Source organism: Rhinopithecus bieti, unplaced genomic scaffold (genome assembly GCF_001698545.2).
Source record: "Rhinopithecus bieti isolate Rb0 unplaced genomic scaffold, ASM169854v2 scaffold_3062, whole genome shotgun sequence".
Lineage (NCBI taxonomy): Eukaryota > Metazoa > Chordata > Mammalia > Primates > Cercopithecidae > Rhinopithecus > Rhinopithecus bieti.
This window is the reverse complement of record NW_016804432.1, coordinates 2,532,010-2,559,059: the sequence shown is the minus strand read 5'-3', so window position 1 is coordinate 2,559,059 and position 27,050 is coordinate 2,532,010. Positions and strand designations below refer to the sequence as shown.

Sequence of the window (27,050 nt, the reverse complement as noted above, 5' to 3'; positions counted from 1 at the left end):
CAAGAGTATTGTCAGTGGGGCACAGTGACTTTTTAAATATTTTACTTTTTTAGGGTTTTGTACTAATTGTTCTTATTAAAAATTCATATGTGTTGCCATAAAATGACTAAACACCACCCAAAAGTTTGCATAGGATACCAGGATACTTTTTTTTTTTCTTTAGAGACAGAGTCTTGCTCTTTTGCCCAGGCTAGAGTGCGATGGTGTGATCATAGCCCACTGCAGCCTCCAACTCCTGGGCTCAAGCAATCCTCCTGCCTCAGCCTCCTGAGTAGCTAGTACTGGCTGGTTATTTTCTTTAACTTTTTTTAGAGATGAGGTCTTGCTATGTTGCTATTTTGTACAGGCTGATCTTTAACTCCTGGTCTCAAGCAGTCCTCCTGCCTTGGCGTCCCAATGTGCTAGGATTGTAGGCATAAGTCACTTCCCCTGGCCCAGATGAGATTTTTTTTTTTTTTTTGAGATAGCATCTTGCTCTGTCACCCAGGCTGGGGTACAGTAGTGCAGTCATGGCTCACTGCAGCATCAACCTTCTGGGCTCAAGTGATCCTCCCACCTTAAGTTCCTAAGTAGCTGGAACCACAGGTGCATGCTACCAGGCCTGGCTAATTTATTTTTATTTTTTGGAGAGACAGGATCTCCCTATATTGCCCAGGCTGGTCTCAAACTCCTGAGCCCAAGTGATCCTCCTGCCTTAGCCTCCCAAAGTGTTAGGATCACAGGTGCGGGCCAATGTGCCGGCTGGATACTTTAATTTATTCATGCTGTTTTCCAAGTTCCAGTTCCAGGATTGAGTAATTGTCCCTCAGCGTATTCGAGGTTACTGGTTCTTTTTTGTGGTGGCTTTCAGTGGGAAGATTTGTCCCAGCTCTTGGAAGCATGGCAGCCTTTTGGTGGGGAGTCTCATATGGATTGGATTAGGGCCTGTCACTAGCCTAAATCTGACAAGACTGAAGCAGGCACTACCTTCGTAAACTTTGTTTTTTATTTTCTTTCTCTCTCCCTCCCTTTCCCTCCTCTACCTTTTCCTTCCTCCCCACTTTGTTCTACACATATTTACTGAGCATCATGTAGCTTTGAGAAACTTGCAGACTAGTGGGTAAAACATATGCCTGAAAAAAATCACAGAAATCTCTAATTGCAAACTGTGATAAATGCTAAAACAAAAATGCAGGTGCTATGAGACTGCAAAGCAGAGAGATCCGGCCCAGCCTGCAGGATCAGAGAATACTTCCCCAGGAAACTGACGGTTAGGCTGAATTGGGATTAACTAGATGGAAAGGAAAGGGAAAGAAGTGTTTTTCGGGCAAAGGAAACAGAATGTGCTTCAGGAATTAAGAGGACGAGTAACATGGTGTGAGATGAGGCAAGGAAGGAAGCAGGGGCAGATCACAACGAGATTCACAGGGCCTGTTGGGGATTCTGGTCTGAATCCCAAGAAGACCACAGTGAGCCCCGTGAACTATTGGAGCCCTATATATGTATGTTTCTGATTTTTGTAGGATAACACTAACCGTTCAGCTGTTTATTGACCTATTACAACTTAGAGTATGACTTACAGTGATTGCACCCAGGATGATACCTTAAAATTTACAGTGAGCTGGTGTCTCAGAAGAGGACGGAAAGTGAAATCATGTGGCATTTGGGATTCTCCCTTTGAACAGTGAGAGAACCAAACAGAAGCCAATTCTGTTATGTCAGCATGCTCTACCGCGGAAGCCATGGGGCTTGTGGTTGATCAGCTTGCTCCGTCTGTAAGGTGGGCATGGCTTTTGTGAGGGAGCAGATGGTACTCAGTTGCTCGGATCCCACAGGTCAGCAGGAACATGAACACAAAGCCTTAACACATGGAGCGAAGTTGAGATCTCAGAGCACCACCCCTCACAGTCTCTTCACTCCAGTGATAACAGGTGGCTTCAAGAATCACTAAGTGCAACAAGACCACAGAAAAGAAAATTATGAAACTAAAGCAATTCAAAGTTCTTTCAACTTGCCCCCATTTGTGAGCTCCATTACTACTATTGTTAACTACATTTGATTGTGGGGTCCAAGCTTTTTCCTGGAACTTTTAAATCTTTTCCTCATTAGTGTCCCTTAGAAAAGTTGCACTTAAAAAAAATACTAGGAGATAGATAAGACTGGCACTCTCTGTGTCATTCACAAGGGTGTTTTCTGGACATGTTGATACAGATGGCGTCAGTGGGGTCTTGAGCAGCATGGGGAGGAGAGCCAGAGAGACATGGCTGTTTTTGTTTTTGCTAATGCACTGCAAACTGTTAAAACAAGGTTTAGGCCAGACGTAGTAGCTCATGCCTATAATCCCAGCACTTTGGAAGGCCGAGGCAGGTGGGTCACCTGAGGTCAGGAGTTCGAGATCAGCTAGCCAACATGGTGAAACCCTGTCTCTACTAAAAATATAAAAATTAGCCAGGCATGGTGGCATGCATGTGTAGTCCCAGCTACTCAGGAGGCTGAAGCAGAAGAATCGCTTAAACCTGGGAGGCCGAGGTTGCAATGAGCCGAGATCGTGCCTCTGTACTCCAGCCTGGGTAGCAGAATGAAACTCCTTCTCAAAAAAACAAAAATCAAGGTTTATCATTTTCTTCAATGACATGAGTCTATCTATTATCTCCTCCCTTTCCCCATTTCACCTCTCCCATACTCTTAAGCTCTATTATAGGATGAAAAAAAAAAAAACTGAAAATAACAAAAGCTACATCTAATACTCTCATTGTAGGATATATATAAGTATAAGCTATATATTATTCTAGTAAGTGATTTTCAGGTTTCATCAGGCGCAGAGAAAAGTGAAAACCCAGAGAAAAGAACACTGGCCAGAAAACTTGAGGCCAAGAAAAGTACTGTGATGTGACAGGTTAAATGTGAAATTGTCACATGCCTGCTGTGTATAAGAGACTGCACTAGGCATTTAACAGCATGGAAAAGTTTGGAACAACCAAGGAATTTACATTTTAAATTGAGACCAGCTGTAAATATAAGCAACATATAAAATGTCAAGTAATTGCAAAAAAAAAAAAAAAAAAAGAACAGATGAGGTGTCAGAAAGTAGTTTTGATTTATTGCCAAATGAATGATGCTATCAGTGAAGTGATTTTCTCCACTAATATCCATACTTCCTAATGATGAAAGCCATGCATGGTGGGCTTGCAGTGCTTACCATAGTGGTAGGTGGTGAGTAAATATTGGCATGAATGAATGAGGGAGTGAATGACTGATTGAAGGCTGGAGAACGCTAAAGGTTTTAAAGTAAATATGGTGCTTTTAGATTATTTAAATTTTTATTTTCTTTTTTTTTTTGAGATGGAGTTTCGCTCTTGTTGCCCAGGCTGGATTGCAATGACGTGATCTTGGCTCACTGCAACCTCCGCCTCCCAGGTTCAAGCAATTCTTCTGCCTCAGTCTCCCGAGTAGCTGGGATTATAGGCACCCACCACCATACTCGACTAATTTTTGTATTTTTAGTAGAGACAGGATTTCTCCATGTTGGCCAGGCTGGTCTCGAACTCCTGACCTCAGGTGATCTGCCTGCCTCGGCTTCCCAAAGTGCTGGGATTATAGGTGTGAACCAGTGCACCTGGCCCTTATTTAAATTTTCTAAAAGGTACAATTATAGTAAAGTACACACATCTTAAATGTAACTGCGATTATTTTTTGTATCTATATGGATACACAAAACCACCTCCAGATGAAGATATAGAGCATTTCTACTATGTTGGACGGTTCTCTCATGACTTCTTCAGTCCATACTCCCCTTGGAATGCCATTCTGATTGCTGTCACCACACATTAGTGCATTGTTGCATGAATCTGTCATTTATTCTTTTTCATTTCTGTTTATTATTTCATCGTATGGCTATTCCACAATATTCTATATTTTCTCTCTCTTTTTTTTTTTTCCAGAAAATGGAGACATTAATTCTTCCTTATAGCCAGAGCATTGAGGCAGGTTCACATCTGGGTTGGTAGCGCTCAGAGATGGCAGCAAGTGACACCGCTGTCCATTTTTTCCTCCATCCTGAGCATGTTGGCACCCATCTTCAGACTTTTTGCCCCATTGTCGTAAGATGGCCTCCAGTGCTTCCTGCATGATTATATGTGCACTGAGCTTCAATCTGCAACGTTGTGTTTGTGCTGAGGGTATGCTTTTTGGATTGGTTCATATTGCTTTGCATAGCTCTTGTTCTCTTGTGTGTCAGTATTGGCAGGCCAGGGTATAGCTCTCTGCTCATTTAATTTTTCTTTAATACCATTTAGCAGTTTATGATAAAGGATACAATTGAGGAACGCCAGACGGAAGAGAGGTATAGGGCAATACATGAGGGGACGGGCCGGGAGGGCATGTGGAGCTTCCGTGCCCCCCTTGGGTGTGTCACTCTTCCAGGACCTCATTGTGTTTGCCAACCTGGAAGCTCCCGCAGTATTCTGTTGTTAATGGACATTTGGGTTAGTTTAAGTTTGGGACTACTCTGAACGTTTGTAAAGCTACTGTGAACAATTTGTCTTTTAATGGGCATAAACACTCACTTCTCTTGGGTATATAAAGTGGAATTGCTGGGTCATAGAGTATTTGTACCTTTAGAAGATGTTGCCAAACATTTTTCTAAAGTAGTCATACCAATTCATGTTCCCAACAGCAATGTGAGGGAATTCAAATATAGATTCTTAACTGTTTTGTAGATGTCAGTAGAGTTCATTTAAAATGTATGAAGACTCTGGTCATTGCAACCCAAGGGAGGGAGGGAATGAATTTTTCCCAGTGTTAGCATTACTCCTATTTCCAGACTCCAAACCCTGCCTCTCCCTTCCAGGGGGACTTGTTATATTACAGAGTAAGCTCCAGAGAGCAGGAATAGTATCTGATTTCCCACTGCCACATGCTCGGGGCCAGGCACAATATAGGCATTCAGTCAGAATTCAAGTGAATCCTGAGGTAGGGCCATCACTTAGGAAGGCAAATATAGGAAAAGCATAGTGGCAGCCGGTTACTGAATTCTGACCTTTATGGAGATCAAAGCTCCCAGCTTTATCACTTGCCAGGTTCATGTCATTCATCCCAACTTAATTGAGAGTCTGCTCTGTGCCGATAATGCTTGCTTTACTACTGCTGCGGAATGTTGGGCAGGGCAGATGATAGCACCCTGGCTGGTCCAGGTATGGGTTAGTGGCCACAGCCTCTCTTTGCTCCCTGAGTAGGCCAGGCTTGTCAACTGCCTGGTAGTAAAGAGGGAGCCTGTGATAGGACCTCTGCAGCAGGGTTAGGGGTAGGTTCAGGACAGGTCTGCACTATGGAGAATAGCAATCAGGCAGTTAATGCTTTCTAAGAAATTCTTCAATTTGGCTCCCTTATCAAAGATGACCACTTGTTTTCTTTTTGTGTAGAGAGGGATGAACAGGGAGAATCATAAAGCATGACTGAATGATTTGAATCTGGAAATATGTGCAATGTGACTTTTGGGGAAAGCTGCTTTAATAATAATAAAAGGTAACATTGAGCACTTCCTACGTAATGGGCAATGTTGTTTAATTCTCATTACAACTCTGTGAGGTGAACATTCTCTTAGTAGCCACATTTCACAGATAGGGAAATCAAGGAACAGAAAGGAGGCATACCTTTCCCAGCATCACACAGAGAGAGGGTGGCAGAGTAGGAATGTGAAGCGACATGGTTCCAGACACTGGGCTCTCAGCCACTCGCCTCATGACAGCTGCCTATTCTTTGTGGTGCTTTGAATTTCTAAATTCATGGTCTTTATTTCTATGAGCCTCACAAAAGTTGGATGTTTGATATGAATGTTTTAATCATTTGGGGATGTAATTTCTCCCAGAGATGGCAATTCTTTAGTGTGAAGAAAGTATGATGTATATAGAGTTGTTAAAATAATCCATTGCTCTTGGTTTTGAAAAAGAAAAATGTTAACCTAGTATTAGTTGATCTGTGTTAGAAAGTTTACAGCACTCGGCCCTGAACACCTTACCTGTGGTCTCAAAAGCAACTTGAACTAGGTTTTATCAGGCCAAATCCCCGTTTTGCAGATAAGGAAATAGAGGGTCAGATAGGCTGAGTAACCTGCCCAGGGTTTCAAAGTTAGAAAATATCAACACTGGGATTCGAATTAAGCCTGTTTAACTCCGAAGCATATGCTATCTTTACACAGTACCACAGACTCCCACTTGTGCCCGAAGGAAGCTCTCAATTTCAAGGAAATTGCGGTTATGTGATAACATAGTCTACCTTGTTTGCCCTATCCAGTTTTTTAAAATCAGCCTATGACATCAAATTATATTTCTGGAAGAACAGCTTTGAATTGTAATGGATGGCATTGTTCACGGTCTCGGCATTTTAAAATTTATTTCAATTTTACTGATAATACCATCTATTTAAATACAGGAAGCTTTAGTCATAAGAATGCTAATATGCTTGATTTAGTTGTTAAATTTTGTTGTGCTCTAATGAGCAAACAAGTCACTGTGGAAACCAAATGGAAATCCAGATGAAGGGAGATACAGCAAGAGGCCTAAGAAAAGGGGCAGCTCGAAATAATTCCCTCAAAGCAGACTGGGAGGCTGAAGAACTGACTCAAAGAGAAATTCGGCTGCTTCACAATGTTTTGTTTTTGCTTAAAAACAAAACAAAACAAAAAAGAGAAATTCAGCCAGGGTTATTCAGTAAAGCTATATATGAAAAATGATACAGATTATACAAACCTTAGACTTGTTGAGGGTCTATTTTATCATTTCAAAATCATTGTTTAATTTATGGTAGTGCCACTAACAGTGTTTACCTAATTTATTAATAATTTTAAACATTATTTTGACCTCAATTTTCATGTGGCAAACATGTTTATACTTTAAAGAATATACATAATAGTTATTTTAAAGACTGACTCAGTTAAAACGCTTAGAATCTCCTGCTCCCTGCCCAAGGATTCAGTTGCCATTCCAGTAATCCAATAGATACTAGAAACACGATATTCTAGACTGAATGTTCCGTATGAAAGCCCTACCACATAGAGGACCCAACAGAAAATTTCCCATTAGCACAACTTAATCAAGACAGTTCTGTAAAAGTCTGTTCTTTCATCTGGTTTAGGACTTAGATTGTTCTTTCAGGATTTGAGGCTTAGGAAAATTACTTTTGTCCAAGAGTGAATATCAAAACTCATTTATGTAACAGTTTTTAAACTGAGTAGCCAGAGAAATGTCGTCTGTGAACACAAGACTGCAGACAGTGGGCACCTGTCCAATGGTCTGGCAAGAACTTGCTGTTCAGCACAGCCCTGGAGCTTCATGTAAGAGTGAAATCAGCCTCCACTTGGCGATCCAAAAAGCGTTTCAGTTACTGCCAAGTGCCATGTTAGGACTTGTCAACTTCTGCCCAAGTAGTATCAGACTGCTGATGTTTAGATATACTTTTGTTCATCTTTCCCTGTCTTGGCACTTGTGGGTTCTGTTATGTATCAGATTCCGTAATTTTTGCATTTTGGCACTTGGATATTTAGTGTTAAAGGCATATTACAGATGATGATTGAAATGATCACTGTATACGCAGGTCTTGAGAGCTCCTGATCCAAAGCCCCAGAGGCAAACAGTATTTTAAGTTTGAAGCAGGGGAAGACAGGATCAGCTGTCTTATGATTTATCTAACTTGGAGCTATATTATCAGCTACATCAATGGGAAGGAAGCTTTTAATGCACCACTGTTAGTAGCTGTTGGCAGATCACTAGTTGGTAAATGCCCTGGGAGTAGCATTACAATTCTTTTCTCTCAGCTTGCTTCACAAGAAAGCAAGTCTCATTGCATATCTTTTTAACTGAAGTCTTTCTTCAGCAAAACTTGAGTGTATGTACTTGTCCATTTGATTTAAATGATCAGTCACTTGAGCTTTAGCACACTTTAGCATCTTTCTCACATACTGTAGCAAAAAGCACGAGCATGTGCCATGAGCATATGTGCACATGGTGCAGGTGGGCTTACAAAGATGGAGCAGTTGTAGACATTGCCCTCAGAAAGCATCCAGTCTTGAAAATAAAAGACACGTGTCAATAACTCTGATCAAGATGGGCTGAGGAAATTTCCATAGGTGCTGAGTGAAAGTTATGAAACTTAAGATCCTGGATAATTCCACTAGGCCACAGAGAATGGCTTCTTGTCATCCAGACAGGGCCTGAAAAGGATGGGATTTAGATTTTGGAGATGTAATAGGGAGACTGTTCTAGGTAGAGGAAATGCACAGAGTGGTAAAGAATGAGTATGATTAGGGGAATTGCAAGATGTTTCATTTGCTTGAAGATTTCAAGAAGCATATCCTGGAAGAGAAAGGTGGAAAGTTAGTTGAGGTAAGATCATGGAGGATCTTTAATAGTAGGCTAAGGAATTTCAGCTTTATTCTCTCTTTCTCTAATTTCAATATTAACCAAGTATTTTAATATGGCTGGGTGCTGCGGCACATGCCTGTAGTCCCAACAATGTGGGAGGCCAAGGCAGGTGAATTACTTGAGCTTCACAGTTTGAGACCAGCCTGGACAACATGGTGAAACCCCATCTCTACAAAAAATAGCCAGGCATGGTGGTGCATGCGTGTATTCCCAGCTACTTGGGAGGCTGAGGTGGGAGGATTGCTTGAGCCTGGGAGGTGGAGGTTGCAGTGAGCTCAGATTGTGCCACTGCACTCCAGCCTGGGTGACAAAGTGAGACCCCGTTTCAAAAAAACAAAAGTAAACAGGTAAATAAAAAGTATTTTAACCTAAGGTCTGATTATTATGCCATTAGTAAACAGTAAAGTGATCCTTTTGTCAGTTTGTTGGGGAACAAATACTACTGTGTATACAATGGCAATATTTATAATATGGGTGAAAATAGCATTTTTTGGCTGAAAATTTTAAACAGAGGCAGTCCCAAGTACATCGCATAACCATATAACTCAGAGAAAGTCAGCTCAGGCATCCAGCATACACTTACTTTGATTCGTCCACAGATTTGCTGATGTTGGGATCTACATTTCACAGTTTTTTTCTTGGCCAGGTGGGTGTTACTAATGCCTAATAGTCCATATCTCTGGCAAACAAGACACCAGCTTGTTTGAAAGCTGAGTCATTGAGCTCCTTTATCTTTCTTCCCAATTTCCTGCTTAGCATTTTCCCTTTACATTGGGCACGTGGTAAGCAATGAGATGCCCATTGATTTGCTGCCCAGGAAAGAGCAGCTCTGGCTTTTTTCTGTTCAAAGTAATTATTTTAGTGTACCTATAGTGTGCCTTGGAAATATTCTGAGCTGATGTTTTTAGTTATTGCAAGTTAGTAAAAGAATTTTATCAGATAGGCTTGAAACACTTTTCAATTGATAAAAACATTAGTGAAAATGGCCATCTTTGTTAGTATTCTCTGGCTAATTAACTCAGTTGATTAAAGCTTGAGGCTTATGTGGGCAAGGTCAATTTTTTTTGCTCTGTGATTATCTCTTGCAAACTTGAGTCTTGGCTTTCAATAGATAACTATAATAATAGCAAGCACTTATGTAGTCCTAAGTGGTATACATAAATAAACTAGTAAACTGTACATAATAAACTAATTTAATCCTCAAAAGAATCCCAAAAGGCAGGTACTGTTACTCTCTCCATCTTCACAGATAGATCATGGAACAGAAGCTATGTAACTTGCCCAAGGTCACATTACTGGTAATTGACTGAGCTAGGGTTTGAACCTAGGCTGTTAGGCCTCTGGCCTTTACCACTGATCTCATTCAAATCCAGGGACACCATAAGGGAGTCCCTAGGTTTAATTAAGTAAACACAATGTAAGTCTACATGTTTATAACTATGTATTCTCTCTAAGGTGAAACTTGGAATTTAAGAAATTTCAGGCCGGGCGCGGTGGCTCAAGCCTGTAATCCCAGCACTTTGGGAGGCCGAGACGGGCGGATCACGAGGTCAGGAGATGGAGACCAGCCTGGCTAACACGGTGAAACCCCGTCTCTACTAAAAAAATACAAAAAACTACCCGGGCGAGTTGGCGGACGCCTGTAGTCCCAGCTACTCGGGAGGCTGAGGCAGGAGAATGGCGTAAACCCGGGAGGCGGAGCTTGCAGTGAGCTGAGATCCGGCCCCTGCACTCCAGCCTGGGCGACAGAGCGAGACTCTGTCTCAAAAAAAAAAAAAAAAAAAAAAAAGAAATTTCAAACCAATATTACAATATCCAAACACCAAAAATATATTTCCATCTCTTTTGTTGTCCACTCCACAGTATGTTTCAGATATAGGAGTGTAACTAGGATGCAAATTAAACTTCAGATTGTACCCTGCTGAGCAGTTTAAAAATTGTCCTCTAGGACAGATTCCTTGATTTTTTTTTTTTTTAAATCAAAGACACACAAATTTTCGTATCCAATTTCAGACACTTTCCCGAGCTTGAGCTTTAGCACACTTTAGCATTCATCTTGCATACTGTAGCAAAAAGCACGAGCACCTGCCATGGGCATATGTGCACATGGTGCAGGTGGGCTTACAAAGATGGAGCAGTTGTAGACATTACATCTGCATCTCTGAAGCGCACTCCTAGGTCCATAGATCTTTTTCCCAAGCAATAGAGAGTAATTGAGCAAGAGGATGACATGATCAAATCTATGTTTTAAGAAAGATAACTCCGATGACAGTGAAAGCTGGCCTGGAGGAGATAACGATTGGGAGTAGAGAAATGAAATGGTAATGGAAAAATAACTATTTTCTAGCATGATTTAAGGATATATACTGATGTCATTAACTAAGGAAATATACGGAAAGGAAAAGGGGCAAGGGTAGAAAGATAGTGGGGCCAGGCATGGTGGCTCATGCCTGTAATCCCAGCATTTTGGGAGGCTGAGGCGGATGGATCACTTGAGATCAGGAGTTTGAGGTTAGCCTGGCCAAAATAGTGAAACCTTGTCTCTACTAAAAATACAAAAATTAGCTGGGCATGGTGGTGCACATCTGTAATCCCAGCTACTTGGGAGGCTGAGACAGGAGAATCACTTGAACCCGGGAGGCAGAGGTTGCAGTGAGCCAAGATTATGCCACTGCACTCTAGCCCGGGCAACAGAGTGAGCCTCCATCTCAAAAAAAAAAAAAAAAAAAAAAAAAAAAGAAAAAATTTGATGATCTCTCAGATTACTGCTGAAACAATTCAACATTTATTCTAAGTAGAAATATTTAAAAATGTGACTTATGAAACCATTTCAGGGGATACTCCAACCAGTGCCCAAATGCTCATTAATTGAGAGAAAACTTCAGGGAAAGCTTAAACTATCACATAAAATATTTAAGAAATGCATGAATCTTGACAGAATATTTGCATGAAAGAGGCCTAGGGAATTGGTAAATTTATGAAAGTCTCAGATCATATTTCTCTCATGAATGATGATGATCATACTATATTTACTTGATACAGCAGGGGGAAAGTAGAATATCCTATCATCAAAGCTTACTAACCTATATTTAAATCTTTAAAAGAGTTAAAAAACTATCTTAACTCAACTGCATTTGCTTAACAATGCTACTACCAATTTACCATTGAAAGTGACTTACTAGCTCTGTGACCTTGTGAAAATTACTTTACTTCTCTGTGCCTCAAGTTCCTCATCTGGAAAAAGTAGCTCTTTCACTGAATTGCCTGAGGCTTAAGCAAATTAATGCATGTGTTCAGAACAGTCCAGGCATACTGAAGTGCTCAAATGCTATGCTGCTGCTGCTGCTCCCCCAAGTCTCTTCTCCCCAAGTCAGCTTTACTGGTTCCTCTGTTTGTTTGTTTGTTTGTTTTTTTGCCCTTTTTTTTCTCCGTTTGGCTTCTCCTGGGTGACCTTGTCTCGCTTTGAAGCCTTAAACCTACCATTTGCTGGAGACCACTCAATCGGTCTCCTCAATGCTGACCTCTTTTCCAGATTGCATCCAATTTCCTACTGTCCATTCCATTGCAATATATCAAGGGCACCTGAAACTCAGTGTGTTCAAAAATCAAATCCATTTTTATTATTATTATTATTATTATTTTGAGACAGAATCTCACTCACTCTCAGGCTGAAGTACAGTGGTGCAATCTTGGTTCACTGCAACCTGGTTCATTGCAACCTGCCTCTGCCTCCCAAAGTGCTGGGATTATAGGCATAAGCCACCATGCCTGGCCTTTACATTCTCTTTATAAGTTTCCCTGAACTTCTCTTTGTCTCTGTGAATCCACTGCTTCCTCAGAATCTCTTCATTTTGTTTTCCCTTTTATTACTCCACTAGAAGTGAGATTTTTTTTTTTTTTTTTGGAGCCCATTTTCTCACAATAATTTTTTAAATCACTTTATCAGAGTTATGTGCATTGAGGAGCAAGAACAATTAAACCATATCAAGCCACCACAGCTGGATCCTCTGCTAGGCAAGAGTCAGCAAACTACAGTAGGTGCCCACCACTTTTTTTATAAGTAAGGTTTGCTGGAACACAGCCATGCTTATTCGTTTATATATTGTCTGTAGCTCCTTTCCTGGCACAGTAGCAGAGTTGAGTAGTTTCATTAAGGGATCGCACAAAATCTAAAATATTTACTGATCTGGACCTTTACAGAAAGTTTGCTAACTCTTTCTTTAGAGCATACTCCTTTCAGAAGATTAGGATGTGTCCTAAGCATGTTTATAGTGCTTTAGAATTAATGGAGTTACTAATTTTTATAAAATTTTATTTAACTGAATAATAGAACTGTTGAGTGGTTTCTGTAATATTTATTCTTTGGATTCACACAGGTGTTGTCAAGGGAATAATAAAATTGCAGATTCCTTTAAATAGCCTCTACTGGGAATTCTTAGCTGTATGATCAGTCACCTGAATTTTTATCGGCATTAACAATACTGTTTAATTAGGGGGAAAAGAAAATCTTTGAATGGTTAACAAATGCCAAGTCCTTCCTGTGCTTGGCTTTTGAATTTTGAAGAAAGAAAACACTTTCCCTACCCTCAGAAAAATAATGTCAATTAGATCTAAGTTATATGCAAACAAAAAACCTGAAAAAATTGGCTAAATGGTATAACTGTGATAGACTGAGAAAATTGTTTGTCTTGAGCAAATTAGTTTATTAGGGTATATGGTTTATTAGCATTTATAAATAAAATATCTTGTTATACTTTGATCATGTTTCTGAAAAATAATGAATGTTCTATTTCTCACTGATTGTTTTGCTAAGGCAAGAAGCACATGAGGCTGTCTAGGTTCACCTTCTGTCCTGTCCACTGTTAGTTCTTGGTTTGTCCCCTCCTGTTTCCACTCTCCCAGGTTGCTTCATCCTCCTGTCTGATCTTCTGAGGTTCTCTCGTCTTTTTCCTCCCATTTGTTCCGCGGCTGGATCTCCCTCCCTGAAGTATGATCACGTGACTCTCCTGTTCTGAACTTCGCTCCTGTTCTTTATAGCCCACACGGCGAAATTCAGTCTCTCACCAGCATTTAAGACCTTCCATGCTGTTCCAAACCTTTTCTCCGGCTTCCCCTCCTCTACTCTCCTCCTTTGTCCCCTAAGCTCTGAGCTCTGAACTACAGACTACACTTTCCTATCTCTTGATTTTCATGTGCTTTTATCACTGTTTGAAATGTCCTTTATTCATCCCTGCATGTCCATTTTCTGCCTGATCTACTCATCTTTCAAATGCCTCCTCTTTTGAGGAACTTCTTCTGATCTGATTCCCACCCAGCCAACAAATGCCAAGCTAGAATTATTATTATTTTCATGCCATCAATATTCATAGCACATATTTTGCTTTTGTAACTTAAAAAGATTATTCACATACCTTTTCCTGTTATCTAGGGCTTTGAGCCCTCTAAATTTCTTAAGGGCAAGAGCCTGGTTTTTGCTGATTGTTACATTTCTAGATCCTCTTTAGTGTCTGGTTTTGATGTTTATATATAATAACTACATAATTACTGTTGTGGATTAATCGATCAATACTTAGTGGTAGATATGAAAACTCTGTTACTTCAGCTTGTGAATTTTAACTTCTTTGATGTGTAGTAGCATTAATGAGATAAGATACTTTTCTGAGACTAAATGTCTTTTACTGTTTACTCATTAACAAGAAAGCCACAGTGGTTACTAGGTAAGAATGACTGAAATTTGTATGTATCATCTTCAGGAAGTTACCCCAGCACAACCTGTTTCCATTAAACCTATTGGGTTGTGGCACTTAAACTATATTCTCCAGAGACTTAGATACCCTCAATGGACTTGAAACTTTCATAGGTAGGAAAAGAAAAATCAATTTCTTGTCTGAACATTGCTGCCAGTGGAAAAAAGCAAAACGATTATCTTTTACTAACTAATGAAGTTAGTGGTGACAATAGGCAAAGTAAGCAAGATAATAAAAAAAGATGTTGTACTGTGTATTGGGCTACAGTTTTCTAGAAAAGCAATTTAGGATGTCGAACCCTAAATTAAGACCAATCCTTCTTTGTAGAAATGGTGTGAGCATTGAAATAAAACCATGGCCTATTTATGTGAGAAAATGATCAAAAGTGTCTCGTTTCTTGTTTTTGGTATGAAATAGACTTTACTATCTAGATTACATAGATCACTTCTGGTTGTCTTTACTATTTTAACATTTCTTTATTATTGAACAGAGTGCTTGGGCTTGCTTAGTCTTGTCTCCATTTTGCATTATATGCATTTACTTATTAGCTACATGGGACAATCTAATCTTTGGTAGACTACATCATGATTTCTGATGGGCTTGAATAAGAAAGGAGAGGAATGTGCGGGGAATGCACTAGACAAGAACATGTAGGCAAAACCCCGGCTGTGGGAGGATTAGTCACATAACTTAAAGGAAAAATTCCGTTGCAAAGATAATGGATCATTTGCTTCCTGAATGAGCCATTCAGAAGGAACCATTGCCAAGTCACTAAACTCCCCTGAATGAGATTTTCCAGAGACGCCCACTGGCTAGTACTGGTTAGTGTGGGAAATTTTGTTTAAATCGACCTTTTCAACTTTTACAACTTTTACTTATTAATGACTTAGAAAGATAATGTTAGGATCCTTTTTGATCTACAGAGGGTATGTTTAAATAGAACATGATTCCTATCGTGAATGTATTTCAGTTAAAACCGGATGTGCTGTACAAAAAGAAAACGCATGTCACACACGCACATCAATTTTGGTTATACTTTTTAAAAGAACCAATCTTCCTATCTCTTGAGTATGTTTCTTAACCAGGGTATTTCTTAGTGTGGCTTTAAGAATTATTCTTCAATGTACTTTGTCACAAACAGTAATCAGGCTTGAACTTTATATACTTATCATCTTTGGACTTCTGCCCTGCATGTAGTTTATGTGCAAGGTAAAACAAGACCCAGTGTAATTTCTTAATTGAAATGATGTTGGAACAGGTGTGGTGGCTCACGCCTTTGGGAGGCCGGGGCGGGCAGATCACGAAGTCAAGAGATCGAGACAATCCTGGTCAACATGGTGAAACTCTGTCTCTACTAAAAATACAAATATTAGCTGGGTGTGGTGGTGCACACCTATAGTCCCAGCTACTTGGGAGGCTGAGGCAGGAGAACTGCTTGAACCTGGGAGGTGAAGGTTGCAGTGAGCCAGGATTGCACCACTGTACTCCAATCTGGCAACAGAGTGAGATTCTGTCTCAAAAAAAAAAAAAAAAAATTAAAAAATATAAAATTAAATAAAATAAAATGAGGTTGAGTTGCCACTTAGTGAACTCTGGCTTTCTAAAATTAGTTAATGTATGTCACCTAGAAATTTGGAATGTGAATGTGACTATAATACCCTGTATGTCCTAATCAAGCTTTTGAAGCTGAATTAAGACAAATGTTTCTAATGTTTTTGGCTTGAGTCACGATCAGAGATGATTGGTTATAACTGAACCATGTGTTAATAGTGTGGTGGTAATTTTTAACTCAGAGTACTCGGTCCCCCTGGAGGTTGTAGCGGGTACTACACTTCATCTCAGTTGTCTTTTTGAAAGTACAGAATATTTACACGAACATTAATTATGGTTGCAGAACAAGCCAAAACCTCTGTTCTTTGACATTTCATATGCATTGTGTGAAAATATACACTTTCGTGCACTTAATAGCAAAATGGACAATAATAGATTAGTTTCTTACAGAATACATGTAAGTCCAAACGTTGTAATTTTCAGTTTTAAACTCTAACATACAGTAAGTGTGAGAGTTAAAAATTGTGTGCAGGGCTGCATAAATGTCTTCTTTTGAGAAGTGTCTATTCATATCCTTTGCCCAATTTTTAATGGAGTTGTTTGTTTCTTGTAAATTTGTTTAAGTTCCTTGTAGACTCTGGTTATTAGACCTTTGTCAGAGATGGATGGATTGCAAAAATTTTCTCCCAGTCTGTAGGTTGTCTGTTTGCTCTGATGATAGTTTCTTTTTCTGTGCAGAAACTCTTTAGTTTAATTAGATCTCATTTGTCAATTTTTGCTTTTGTTGCAATTGCTTTTGACATTTTTTTTTTTTTGAGATGGAGTCTCACTCTGTTGTCCAGGTTGGAGTGCAATGGCATGATCTAGGCTCACTGCAACGTCTGCCTCCCAGGTTCAAGCAGGATAGCACAGGGGACTCTTTAGCATGCCTTTTCTTTTTTCTCTTTGTTTATCAGTGTCTTCTCTGTTTCCAAAGCTTGGCAGAGTTCATCATAGAGGGAGCAAGGAAGAGGTGGCTAAGGGATTTTCTGTTTTTGTTTGTTTGTTTGTTTGTTTGTTTTTAGACAGGGTTTTGCTTTTGTTGCCCAGACTGTACTGCAATGGCATGATCTCAGCCCACTGCAACTTCTGCCTCCCGGGTTCAAGCGATTCTCCTGTCTCAGCCTCCCGAGTAGATGGGATTACAGGTGCCTGCCACCACGCCCAGCTAATTTTTTGTATTTTTAGCAGAGATGGAGTTTCATCATGTTGGCCAAACTGGTCTCGATCTCCTTACCTCAGGTGATCCACCCACCTCGGCCTCCAAAGTGCTGGGATTACAGGTGTGAGCCATTGCGCCTGGCCTGCCAGGGGAGTTTCTATAGCTGACAATTCATATTCCACCTGCCTATAATTAAATGAGATTAAAGAGTATAGATTGAGTAGTGCGTGCAGAAAATAAAAAGATGCAATGCTGAGCATACAAAAAGAATCCTGATGGACTTTAGCCTTTGTATTCAAGGTCATCATCATAATCAACAATTAAATTTTATTCAGAACTTACAAGGTACACAGAATTGTCTTACATAGAATTTTTTTTTTTATTTTATTTAAGGAAGTGGAAGGGGAGTTAGAACAAAACTTTTCAGAAAGATGGTACTTAAGGGGGCAGGCATGGCATTGGATGCTGGCAGAACATAAATCTTTTACAGTTTCAGTAAGTTGTGGTCTTAGAATATGTGTGTATGTATACATGTGCTTGTGTGTGCATTTTTCCCCTTCTCAATAAGTTAAAAAAAAAAAAAAAGGAAAACTAAAACAGAGTGAAAGAATAGGCTTGAAAAAGAAATCAAACCTGGGGAATGATTTTTAAAGCTGGCTTGTGAATAAAGGAGCCTGCTAGAGAGGTTTATGGCTGGAAGGAAAAAATATCTGTCATGTCTCAGGATCAGAGAGTAACTTCTACTTTGGATTACTTGTCAGATTTTTCTCTTAAGATGAATTTATTTATTCTCTTGTAAAACTATTGTGTTTTAGTCCATTTGTGTTGTCATAAAGGAATACCTGAGGGTGAGTAATTTATAAAGAAAAGAGGTTTATTTGGCTCATGGTTCTGCAGGCTATACAAGAAGCACAGTGCTAGCATCAGCTTCTGGTGAGGGCCTCAGGCTGCTTCCATTCATGGCAGAAGATGAAGGGGAGCTGTTATGCAGAGATCACATGGTGACAGAGGAAGCAAGAGAGAGAGAGAAAAGAGGAGGTCCCAGGTTCTTTTTCAACAACCAGTTCTTGTGGGATGTAAGAGTGAGAACTCACCCCTCAGAGTGGCACCAAGCTATTCATGCGGGATCTGCTCCTGTGACACAGACACCTCCCACCAGGCCTCACCTTCACCAATGGGGATCGCATTTCAACATGAGACTTGGTGGGGCCAAACAAACTATATCCAGACCATAGCATACTCTTTCTTTGCTTTGTGAGAAATTGTGTCAAGTTGAAAACTATATTCTTTTATAGTATGTATAGAGTCCGTTCTTCTTGCTAGAGGATTGTTCTAGGAGTTTGGCTACAGTTCTCCTCTTCTATAGCAAATTAGAGACTGTTCATGGGTTTTTGTTCAGGCACTAGGGATTGTACATCTATGTGCATGTATGATGAAACCACTTCATACTTACTATGTTTAAAAACTCTATTGGGTCGGGTGTGGTGGCTCAGCCTGTAATCCCAGCACTTTGGGAGGCTGAGGCAGGCAGATCGTCCAAGGTCAAGAGTTCGAGACCAGCCTGGCCAACATGGTGAAACTCCATCTCTACTAAAAATACAAAAATTAGCTGGGCATGATGGTGTGTGCCTGTAATCCCAGCTATTCAGGAGGCTGAGGCAGGAAAATCACTTGAACCCAGGAGGCGGAGGTTGCAGTGAGCCGAGATCAAGCCATTGCACTCCAGCCTGGGCATCGCAGCGAGACTCTGTCTCAAAACAAAACAAAACAAAAAACAAACAAACAAAAAACCCTGTTGAGGTTTATATTTAATTGGAGAGCTAAATGTGGTTCTGGAAAATATATTTTGTCCCCTTTTAGGAAATATTTGCTATATCACTTGAGAATTTTCATACTCCAAGCTCTGGGTAAGATGTAAATTATGAATGTTACTGATGACTGAGAAGGTCAGTGGTTACGTCTTTGAGGTTACATAAAACTGAACAAAGGAGATAAAAAGCTGAGGCACGTACCCATATGAACTTCCTCTTCGAAAGATAAATTAGGAAGAATTTTCTGATTGTCCATAGGTAGTCCCCGTGAGAGGCTCACCAAAGTTCTGTAAAGATGTGCTATATGACTGTAATCTCTCTTTTTCAGGTTCTGCCACTTGCTGGGAAAACAGCAACAAAAGGATATTAAGGAGCCACCCCTGTCATTTACCCAGATAGCCTCAGCAAGGTCAAAGACACATCGTGTCCCAATGAGAAAAGCTGCAGGCATCTGAGGATAAACCACTGTGAAACAGCTTTGACGATAAAGCTGACTTGGAAGACTTTGACTCTAAGGTGCAAGGTGAGTTAGAAGAACACAAGCTTAAAACCAAAAGCAGGGTTACGTTAGGCAGTGTTTAATGATAGCAAAAGATTAGTGAGACACCACAGTCACAGGAAGGTGTTTATTTGTATCTCTTATTTGTATGTCAGATCTTGAAATAATATGTCATAATCCTCATAATAAAAGGTTCTTTTTTTTTTTTTTTTTTTTAAGGATAGGAAGTAGAAAAATGTGAAAATATTTGGTAACCATTTTCTGTTTTCTGTATGTAGTCTGGCATCATGTGGAAATATGATACTGCTTTTCCCTTCTTGAGCAATGAACATGCAGACCTAAACCTTAAAATAGACAAAATGTTATCCTTGCTTTCTTTATACACACATCCACAAACCCACATTTGACTACAGGTACACATTCTTAAAATGCATCCAGCTTTTATAATCTTCCACAATAAACAACGAGACAGTCAACTTTTCTTTTTGCCCATGAGACTGAAATGGCTAATGTGGTACTAGCAATACTTTCTGTGGTCTCCTTGTCATCTTTGATATTTGCAGTTATTATTTTAGAGCCCCTTGATATATACTATTTGATATTTTAGGCCTACTGAGTTTGTGGTCTTCACCACTTAGCTGCACGCTTCCCAGTTATCTGAAGCTTTCTACTTCTTCAAAGTCAGTCATCGCCAGGGTAGAAGTTTGTGGCATTAATTATCTTTGGGAGGTTTTTACAAGCTGCACATCCTCTGCTCAAACCTTCTTTGCCATGGGCACAGGGGTGGTGGTGGTAGTGGTGATGATAATTCAGACATGTATGATTTGGGGAAAGTTTCTTTTGTATCCTGATGCCACTCCCACCCTTTCCTAGCATGGACTGGTCCCTCTTGGTAGAGCAGAAACCAAAGCTCAGTAATTTAGTGTAATCATTGTTATATGAGAAGCTTCCTGTTTATTACTGTAATGTTTAAAAAGTGCATTTTACATTAGAGCTTGCAAAGTAGTAGCCCACAGGTCAAATTTTTTACTAAAATTTTTTAACCTGTAAAATTTTCTTTTGTAAGAAAATTAATTGCCAACATTTGAAAATCTGGAAACTTCACATAAAATCAGATAGATCAGATATCTGGTTTCCCTTGGAAGATTAAAAATCTGGTCTTGTTACTATCCCAGTGACTGCATTTTGCTAGTATTTTGCATTCCCTAAATATTTAACTGAATCAATCTTACAGATTATGGCACCTGCCTGGAACATGTAGGCTTTTGAGTTGAAGAGTCCTGCTTGAAGCGTCAATTTCTTCTGCTCTCAGTATATGAAGTCACTTCTATGTACTTTAACATAACATTCCATTAGTATTTATCCTCTGCCATTATTTCAGCATTTATAATTTTATATGAAATATATGAGCTTTGAGAAGCTGACACTTGCCAGCCAGGCTTACCTATGAAGTAAGAAGACTTTTCAAAGGTAAGATGTTTCAGGCCATGGGATTAGTTAGGAGATCTGATTTTCATAGTGATGCGCTCTGCATCTTTTTTCCAGATGTTGAGGATGTCATCTCAGAGTCTGATATTTCATGACCTAAGAGTTCAGTTGCCTGATCTGACTGTTTTGGTTCCAGGGAGGTAAACTGATTCACCAAGTAGACTTCTTTTTGAATGATCCCTGTAGGGATTTAGAGTCCATTTTCTAGCCCCTCACTCATTCTGGACACCAGGGCGACTCAGAGAGCAGTAATGCTGTGCCCTCCATATGTACAGAACTTTTAGCATTGAGAAATCTTGCCATCAGAATTAGACATACCTCCATCACAATGAGTTGTAGTTAATCACAAACTTGTCTTTCCTCATCTTTGATTGCTATATATTGTTGCTAAATGAAATTCATTCAATAATGTTTCTGTCAATTAGATATTGAACCAAATGTTTATATGGTAATAAAATACTTTAACCATGGAAGCATTTCAAATCGTAGGGTCCTTATGGGCATAGCATTTCTGTGCCTGCATTAGCTAAACTCAGTGTGGGGAAACTGATATACACCTAGAACAATGGTTCTTCTTCTTCTTCTTCTTCTTCTTTTTAAACCAATTATTTTACTAAAACATAAGATTTACAGATATTTTCCCATAATGCATTTAGAGTTCAACTGGTAATGCCTGTTACTTAAGCAGATTTTAGACCACAGGGTGTCCATTTTTTTCCCCCTAGATACATCAGACACATTGTAAATCTCTTCTTGATTGGTATCCATTTTTAAATGTTGAGGCACACAGGAAAGAAGACCAATGGATGGGATTTTTATTTTGAGTATCTTAGTGTCCTTCTGCCTGCATTACTTTGCTCCATCTCATGGATTCTCTTAGATCAGCATTGCCTAGGATCTCTCAATACTTGACCACATGCAGGTGTGAAATTGTGCATGAGTCCCTTTGACTATCAAGTTTAAGTTCATGGAAATAAAGTACCTGGAAATTTGTTTCCACACATTTGCTGAGTTGTGACTTGACTATAGGAGAAGGAAACTAAACTCTTTTTTGAAGGGGAAATTCAGGGAATTGATATCTCATTTTCTACATGAATTTTGTTTGCTAGATTCACAGAGCCTATCTCCCCCAATTCCTCCCGACTAAAAAAAAAAAGAAAGAAAAGAAAGAAATTTGTTTGCTTTTAGTCACAGGAATTAAAGAGTGTGTGTGCATACACACTCAGAAATGCTTTCAGAAACCCCCCCTTATCTCATTTTCTTGGAGTTCCTGTTATCAGCTCCACATTCCATTTCCTTTAACTCCCTGAGAAAGTGACAACCAAGACTGAAAAAATGGGGGAAAAAATGTAGGGAGGGCTTAAGAGTTGTTGTTGACATATAAAACAGGTTGAAATGTGTTAAAAAAAAAAAAAAGAAAAGAAAAGAAAAGAAAAGAAAAAAGAGAAAAGTAAAACTAACCAGTGAGCAAAATAACATGGTTAGGTAAAACTGGAAGAAGAAAAGAGTATTCAACCCTGATATGGTGAGGAAGCTGCCATTGGCTCCCTTTTATCATTTGTGGATCATGAGAATTCCCCGTGGAGTAGTGGAAATGGAGAGAATAGCAAGCAGGAATTGGCAGTGCAGACACCATTTCACCTGCCCTGTTTCTTCCTGTCCTGGACTTTCCCTCAGGTTGAAGGGAGTCTCTTCTGCCTAAGGAGTGCATAATCTGAAGAGCTGAGGGACCCAGGGGAGGTAGCAGGCCAGTAGCCACCTCCTGTCTCCAGGGAAAAGGAGACCCCAGAACTTCTTTCCGGCCTGTTGAAAAGAATGGGAACAAAGGAGGGACAAGAGAAGATTCTTTGTCCGGAGAGAAGGGCTGTGCCCCAGGCCAGCTCTTGCCTGTGTGTTTGTCCTTCTCAATCTGGTTGGTGAGGTTTTAGAAAAATGAGTCACCCAAACACCTAAAAGATTTAGACCAGTTCTGAAAAATAAATTGTACCTTGAATACATATCCAGTAAAAGTATAACTGTATAAGTAACTAAACTAACTGGGGGGAAAAAAAGGAGTATACTGTTCATATCAAAGTTTTCATATATAAACAGTAGGGAAAAGGGACATTGTTTTTGTTTTTTTTTTAAATTTTTAAAATTTTTTGATACAGAGTTTTGTTCTTGTTGTCTAGGCTGCAATGCAATGGCGCAATCTCAGCTCACTGCAACCTCTGCCTCCCGAGTTCCTGTGATTCTCCTGCCTCAGCCTCCCAAGTAGCTGGGATTACAGGTGCCCTCCACCATGCCCAGCTAATTTTTTTATATTTTTAGTAGACGTGGGGTTTCACAATGTTGGCCAGGCTGGTCTTGAACTCCTGACCTCAAGTGATCTACCTGCCTCAGCCTCCTGAAGTGCTGGGATTACAGGCGTGAGCCACCGCTCCTGGCCAGGGACATTTTTTTTTTTATTAAGACTTTTTCTTCTCTTGATTTTTGTTTTTTCTTTTCTTTTTTTCTTTTATTTATTTTTTTTTTTTTGAGATGGAGTCTCACTCTGTCACCCAGGCTGGAGTGCAGTGGTGCGATCTCAGCTCACTGCAACCTCCGCTTCCCGGATTCAAGCAGTTCTCCTGCCTCAGCCTCCTGAGTAGCTGGGATTACAGGGATGTGCCACCACGCCTGGCTAAATTTTTTGTATTTTTAGTAGAGACGGGGTTTCACCATATTGGCCAGGCTGGTCTCAAACTCCTGACCTTCTGATCCACCTGCCTCAATCTCCCAAAGTGCTGGGATTACAGGTGCGAGCCACTGCGCCTGGCCTTTTTTCTTTTCTTTCTTTCTTTTTTTTTTTTTTGAGATGGAGTCTTGCTCTGTCGCCCAGGCTGGAGTACAGTGGTACGATATTGACTCATTGCAACCTCTCCCTCCTGGGTTCAAGTGATTCTCCTGCCTCAGCCTCCTGAGTAGCTGGGACTACAGATGCGTGCCACCACACCCAGCTAATTTTTGTATTTTTAGAGGAGACAGGGTCTCACCATATTGGCCAGGCAGGTCTCAAACTCGTGACTTCGTGATCCGCCCACCTCGGCCTCCCAGAGTGCTGGGATTACAGGCGTGAGCCACTGCACCTGGCCAGTTTTTGTTTTCTATATTTTAAAAATACATTTCATTTGAAAAAAATTCAAACTTATACTTCGTATAAGAATAGCACAATGAACAACCATACGCACACACTCAGATTCATCTATCTCCTTCTCTATTTATCAGAAGTCATTAGAAGTAGACATCGTGTCATATCCACCTCTGCATTCTCCAGTAGGCATATTTTAACATGCACATTTTCCTACAGAACCATATTGTCATGTCACACCTAACAATATGAATGATACTTCTTCGGTATCATCTACTACTCATTCCGTATTCAAATTTCCCTGATTGTCTCAAAATTCTCTTTTAATACGTGGTTTGTTTGAACCAGATCTGAAGAAGTGCATACACTTCACTTGGCTATTGAGACTCATAAAACTGTTATCTAGAATATTCCCTTTCTTTTCTCAAGTCATTCACTTGTTGAAATTAAGCTACTTTGGGAATAGAACTTTCCACATACTGGGTTTGGCTGATTGTTGTTACTTAACTTTTTTCTCTATTACTCAAATTTACCAGAACTTGGAAGTCAGATCAAGAGGCTTGATTGGATTCAGATTTAACTATTCTGGCAAGAATTCTGCTTCCTTTTGCTGTATACTTTATGTAGCGTCACCTCAGGAGGCACTTGTGGTCTGGTTACCCCACTTTTAGTGATGCTGTCATTGGACCGTGTTTCGGGGAAGAACATCCTCATCCCTCCATTGTAAAGTTCCCGTTTTTTTTTACTTCATGATTTTGTCAGCCAGTAATTATTGCCTGAATATATTATGTCATTAGGGGTTATAAAAATGGTGACCACCCACCACCACCCCGTATCCTATTATGCCTTCTACATTTGCTAGCTGTCATTCTTTTATAAAGAACTTCCATCATCAACTAGTATTTGGTGACCCTGAAATACAGTTCATATAGGAAGGGCAAGATGAGTGCTTAATATTTCCCTAGTAATTGACAATATCAGAGTTGGTGCTATAGTTTCTTCAAAAGGTGATATTTATGCTTTTTAGCGAGAAACTTCCCTTTTTTCTTGAGAATCATTGTAAATTGATGGATTAAAAAAATATTTGTTATGTTTCCCACACTTAATTGTAGCGGTTTATTGTTTTGTTTTGTTTTTCATTTTGATGCTCCAACAAAACCTTCTTTATTCATTGTGAACCCTTTCAACCTGGCTCCTGTGTGTATGTATAGAAAAGAGAAACTATCATATATGAATCACAGTGAATTTGCACATACTGGACACACCTATATAATCAGCACCCAGACCAAGATGCAGAATATCCCCAAAGCATCCCTGTGCTATTAATTTCTTTGACTCTACTTTTTGATACAACAGGAGGTTGCCTCAAACTCTTCTTGTGCATTCCATACCCCAGTCTAAGAATCAGCCATTCCAAGCAGCCTGGTTCTTTTTAATAGGAAACAGAATTTAGAAACTATAGTCAGGCACTAGGGGTGCTTGTTCCCATGGGTTGTCAGTGTTTCCGTGCCTTTTCAAGAAACAAGGCAGGAAATACATATGTCCAAAAGAAAAAGAAAATGATGAGTTCATGCTGATTTTCCTGAGTTAACTTTATGGAGTCTTAATTTTTAAATTTTATATTTGTATCTTTTTTCTTTTACATTGAAACCATTGGTTCAAACAGCATTATAAATGTATTTTATCCTTTGAGCACACAAAATAGTTTCAAATTAATAATTTCAGCATGACAACTACTAATTATTGTTATATTTTTATACAGAGAAGACCTTACAGAATACAGAGTTAACTATGAGGGTTTTTTTTTAACCTTTTATTATCACTATTATTTTTAGTCATTCAAAATTTCTGTATGAAGACAGAAGATGAATTTTTCTCCCAAACTCCATTTTTAGTATTAATGTTGATATATTTCTTGGCAGTGATATTCAGTCTGTTAAATCTTTAGTTCACAAGATTATCTGAGTTATTTGCAACTCACTGCATCATATGCAGGTGTTCCAGGAGTGACAGTGGGATTATTGTACTCTTTGGATGGTAGATCAGTGTGTACCTTATTGAATGCCTTTGTCAGTGTCCACTTCATCATCATGCAGGTCCAGAAACAAAGGAAAGATGAACACTCTAAATAAAGCAGAGAGACTGAAGATGTTCCAGCATTTTATTTTATTGCTGCTTCTTTTATTGCTTCTTTTTATTTGATAAATTGATACTTATGGTGCTTGTTTTGCAATGGTTTTCTTTTCTTTGGTTTGTCAAGTGACCAAGTGCTTTGTTTTCTGGACATACTCTGTTATATTTGACCCTGGGAGAATATTAGTGTTCATAGAAAATATAGGAACAGGTAGTCTCTTTCTTCCTTCCTTCCTTCAGTCCTTCCTTCCTTCCTTCCTTCCTTCCTTCCTTCCTTCCTTCCTTCCTTCCTTTCTTCCTTCCTTCCTTCCTTCCTTCCTTCCTCTCTCCCTCCCTCCCTCCCTCCCTCCTTCCCTTCTTTGCTTCCTTCCTCCCCTTTTCCTTTCCTCCTTCCCTGTTTTCCTTTCTGCCTGCTATCTATCCATCCATCCATCCATCCATCCATCCATCCACCCTTCCTTCCTTGCTGTTTTTTTTCCTACAACCAGTTAATTCCTTGAACCCGAATCGCAGAGGTAGGCAATGGAAGGGAAGATGGAGATCTAGACCATTCCCCCTTTTGTCTTTTAAACTTTCATTTTTGACTTTTATTTTAAGTTCAGGAATACATATACAGGTATAGGTAACCTCATGTCATGAGGGTTTGTTGTACAGATTATTTCATCACCCGGGTTAAGCCTGGCACCCCTTAGTTATTTTTACTGATCCTCTCCCTCTTCCTCCCATCCCCCACCCTCCAGTGAACTTTTTTTTCCCTGAAACTCAATGATTGGTACAGACCTTCCAGTAAACTTTTAACCCATCTTCTCAAAATATCTTGTTCCCAAACGACCATAAAATTGAAATCCAACATTTGTGAATTATTTTTCAAATATGTCTTACATACAGAAGAATGATTAATATTTTAATAAGTCTAACTTTGATGGTAATTTAAAATTTTACTTTATTCACTTTGCATATCAAATGATTAATGCCAGGAACTACTGTTGCAGTGAACCAACCACACAAATCTCCTTTGAAAGACTAGTCTTTCCAAACAACAATTCTAAACTTTGCTCTTGTAAGAAATGACTACGAAGATGCAGGAAAAACACACACACTCCCTAAAACTTCAA

General features: G+C 39.6%; 1 protein-coding gene across 1 annotated transcript in view; it reads left to right on the top strand.

Annotated features, from left to right (window-relative positions):
• Positions 1-27,050, top strand: part of OSBPL6 (oxysterol binding protein like 6) — a 206,852-nt gene that overhangs the window by 75,045 nt on the left and 104,757 nt on the right. The window contains exon 2 of the mRNA XM_017868256.1: positions 19,035-19,229. The gene's annotated coding sequence lies outside the window, so the exon portion shown is untranslated. The remainder of the gene's footprint in view (positions 1-19,034; positions 19,230-27,050) is intronic.